This window comes from Tachypleus tridentatus, chromosome 1 (assembly GCF_004210375.1).
Source record: "Tachypleus tridentatus isolate NWPU-2018 chromosome 1, ASM421037v1, whole genome shotgun sequence".
Lineage (NCBI taxonomy): Eukaryota > Metazoa > Arthropoda > Merostomata > Xiphosura > Limulidae > Tachypleus > Tachypleus tridentatus.
Genome location: NC_134825.1, coordinates 4,166,996 through 4,171,574, shown reverse-complemented (window position 1 = coordinate 4,171,574; position 4,579 = coordinate 4,166,996). Strand labels below are relative to the sequence as shown.

Sequence of the window (4,579 nt, the reverse complement as noted above, 5' to 3'; positions counted from 1 at the left end):
CAAAGTTGTCCAACAAAGATGCAATAAAGCCTTTAATTGTGTCACCAGCTTCAAACGACATATATCCACTAAAATCAAATAACACTGTGCCATAAATATTTATATCATCTACAAAGACCTATTTCACTTATTCAACGGCTCCAAAATACAGTTGTTTTATTTAAAATATCAAAACTGCCTACATAAGTGTGTAACATATATAGTTACAGCGTGTTTATACAATTTTAAACAGATACGTTAGTGTAATGTTTTAAAATTACTATGTAAAACGGTGTTTTGTGGGTTCTATAACGGATACGTCCTTCTAGTTTGCTTAACAGGACATCGTGTACAAACTACAGATAGCCGCTTCTCACATTTAACGCGATTCTTGATGCCTTTGCAGAAAATAACATGTGATTGAACGGTAGATATACTTCTTTTGAAATCTGCTTAATGGTACGATGCTTGTGGATGAAGGAGTGCAAGAAGACGTAGGAAACCCAATAATGCAGTAATTCCTACTAAAGGAATAAATTCTACAATATTAATTTTTGCTAATAGTAAATAGTTTTAACGGTGCTAATTATTTTACAGTTTGATAGAGAACTTTAATAAACACTCATCTCGTAGATCTACTGTTTCAAACCAACTAAACTGCTAGATTAGCCTTAGAGAAAAGTTTCTAAATCAGACCACTCTCACCTGATTAACAGTATATTAAAAAATACTATTTCCATGGATTAATAAATGGGTACTGAACGTTCAGTAAGCAAGAACGTTTAGCAGCTGCAATATTAATGACCTACATCATTTGTGACTAATAATAAACAAGTGAATAGGACGGAATTATTTAAAGAAATTCCAAGTTTTCATTTCATATTTCACCAGAGAACTGTTTTCTTATATCATAAATTAAAATACAGGAAATATGAATGGGTTATTTAGTTTTTAATATATCGTACTATTAAATATATATACATATATGATTTTTGTACTTTTAAAATATAAGCACACGAAACATTCATCATATAATAAAAATCATATAACCCTACATTTTATGATTCCAGTTTAGCGTGATTTCATAAGAAACCAATTCCACTGTGATTTGTTTCAGAAATTTATTTGTTGAATTTTGAGCGATACATTACTATAGTTTTACAATCGTTTTTATATCATAAATATATCTTGTTACAAGTAGACAGTCTTTCGTGTATTTCAAGTTAGTTCTATCAATATTTACTTGTTTTAACTAATAGTTCTACAATTAGCTTATTCTTCTCTATCGAAATCTAATAAGAATGTTTAACTACAATTTAAGTACCCACCATAACAGACAGTAAAAATCTTTTTCATTTTTAGATGAGCTCTTTTATTCGCCAAACTGTCGTCAAGTTACTGAAAAAAGAAATTGCTCTTATACTACGCTGAGGTCATGAGTGCATTCTAAACGTGACATCCAAATCCTGTTATTCGATTAAAATAACCCAAAGAGTTTGCGATAAGTGATGCTGATTATTTGCCATTTTTCTAACGTATAAATACCAAATTAGGGACTGCTATCTCAAATAGCTTTGCACGAAGCCTAACGAGTTATTTTTGTTTTTCTATTATGAGCTATGAACATTATATTCCTATTTTCATTTTAACAGTAACAGTCAAAAGTCAAATACTACTTCTATTTGACTTCCATTGTGCTGGTTGAACAAAATATGATCACCCTTTATGTGAATTTTTCTATTTTCATGACTACAGACGTAAAAACCTTTCCTCCATGCACGTGATATAAAATGCAGAAGAATCGTAGTAAAATACAGCACATATATTTTCTGTATATCAGCATAGTGGCATAACTCCTATTTGAAGTGTGGTTATGATTGCACTTTTCTCTAACATTCTGCTAACATATATTACAGAAAGATAAAATCTGGTTACAAGACTCACAACTGATTGCGGATATGATGTATGTATTTAGTTATTAATACAGCCAGTCAGTATTCTAAACTGACTTTCACCTCACGATGACGCTAAACTTACCATCGTTATTAATACTCTAGAAGGAAGGGAGTTTGGTAAAAAGGCGGAGTTAGGTGACGTTTCTACATATCATCCAATAAGAATAACAGTGTCGGCGTAATTCGTGATAACAAGGAACCCGCTTGAAGTAAAAATGTATTCTCAAGACAGCTGGTATGGGTATTAGAACTGGAGGCGTAACTCAAGGCTAATTTGAAGCTTTCTGTGCCAGATTTGCATTCAAACAAAGAAGAAGGGCGTAGCTTCATGTACACAGTTCGTCGGCAGGCGTATTTTCATAGGATCGGTACCCAAGCGGTGGTAGTCGATTGTCCGCATAACTAACTCTCTTTGGTGGGTTGTTCTCTTCACTCTATCAGGTTTTTCGTTGTGACTTGATAAGAGCTAACCAGCAATGTTTGTTTGGAGAATATAAGTTGTTGAGCTGAGAACTGCGTTCTTATCAGATCTCAGATTAATGTCTGTATCAGCTACCTGTTATCGTCAAGTTTGTGATAAAGTGTAGAGTAGTGATAAAATATTATATTAAAAGAAAGTTAACAGGCATCAACTGAACCTTCATTTACCGAAACCATTAAAAAGTCTAGAGCGATAAGACCATATTCGAATGTGAGTAAGAAAGAAATAAGAGTTATGTTACAATTGACTTTGTGAATTATATTTACAACGAAATTTAATGTTGCTTTTTACAAACCTTACACTTCGTTTCAAGGTTAAACGAAACTAAAAATTATGATTACGCGAAAGGTTAAGAGGACGTTCAGATTACAATTAATTCTTTGCAAACTATGAGTATTATGACCAATACGTACAGCACGACCAGTATCAACACAGGTTCAAGTCTCACTCTGAATTGTACCACAGAAGGATTTGGTCCCAACATTGATTCTACATCCACTAACATTACTTCTACTGCAACTGTAGATTTCATGGGACCTCCAGTAGGAATGGTGATAAGTGGAGGGCCTTCATGTATGACTCAAGTTCCACAAACTTATCCTATTGGAAGAATGAGTTCTCTATGCTTAGAAATTAATGATACAACTACCCAGTCCTGTATGAATACAGTGACTGGACTTAATTCTATGAATGTATCAACTGTTCCCAGCACGGAGTTTTTTATGTGTGGTCGCCTCGGCCCTTCACCCTCTGGTACCGAAAGTGTAGCTAGTTCATCCAATGTAGCGATGGGGCGTGGACGCCCGGATAAAGTTTACCGACGTAGTTACACACACGCCAAGCCTCCTTATTCATACATTTCATTGATCACGATGGCTATTCAGAACTGTCCAAGTAAGATGTTAACCCTCAGCGAGATCTATCAGTTCATCATGGATTTGTTTCAATATTATCAGCAGAACCAGCAGCCTTGGCAGAATTCCGTTCGTCACAGTCTGAGCTTTAATGATTGTTTTGTCAAAGTTGCACGAACACAAGAAAAGCCAGGTAAAGGAAGCTTTTGGAGACTGCACCCAGACTCTGGAAACATGTTTGAAAATGGTTGCTACCTACGTCGCCAAAAAAAGGTTCAAATGTCAAAAGAAAGAAGTGTTTCGACAAGCACATAAAGCCATCGAACAACAACAGAAACAGCAAAGTACAGAATCGAAGATCGGTGTTTCTCCACCGCACCTGAAATCGGCGGACACTTCTAGAAAGCCTCCTGACAACCCTTCTCCTTATCCACCACAACATTCGGGACAGATTATCAATTCCAACCAGGGTCAGCAGCATGTTGCCTCCTCTCTGTCTGCCAAATCTCAGCTGCTGACAGTAGCTACTAACACAGACAACTATAACTGTCATGAACGCTCCTTGATAGATGGTAGTGAAAACCATAAACTGGAAACGACGTGTTGTAGTCCGCAGATCAACACGAATTACTCACAGTATAGTGGGCTAGATCCTCACCAGTTCGGACTATTTACTCGTGGTCTGACTTTATCCTACCATACTAGCCTCTGGCCACGTGAGAGTTGACCCCTACTATAATTCTTCTAATCACCCATTTTTATCAATAATATAATATCTGATGACACCAAAGCAGACATGAAAATTTACGAGATAACTCAATACTCAGGTTATGCACCCATGTCACCCCTTAACGCAGGACCTCCGTCCAATGAAACAAACAGTTACTATCATCATTCTCTCTACTACGTTCATCCTTCAGCAGTTTCCAATATATGATCTCTATTTTATTTATTACGTTCACGTTCTATCTGCTACGTTCACCCCCAAAGCAGTTGTAACATACGAACATTGTTCTCTCTACTATATTTAAATCTTTCAGCAGACTCTACGCATTGTTACATCAGGATTTGTTTAGACTCTGGCACGGCAAGAACTTGTTGCGATAATTCACGAACAGGAATTTCTTCAATGATGCCTGGAATATTGTTGCCCAACATTGAATATCGTTATCGAAGCGCTAACATTTAGTGTAATCTAGCCGTGTGGGTGAGCACGCTATATTTTTTCTCTCTATGTCAGTTGCAGTTCGTTCATATCTTAATTCTATGAGCAAGAGCACAATGAATGTAGCTTTCATGTTGTTGTTTTC

At 36.0% G+C, this 4,579-nt stretch overlaps 1 pseudogene; it reads left to right on the top strand.

Annotated features, from left to right (window-relative positions):
• Positions 1 to 443: 443 nt before the first annotated feature.
• Positions 444 to 3,996, top strand: LOC143223189 (uncharacterized; annotated as a pseudogene).
• Positions 3,997 to 4,579: the final 583 nt, after the last annotated feature.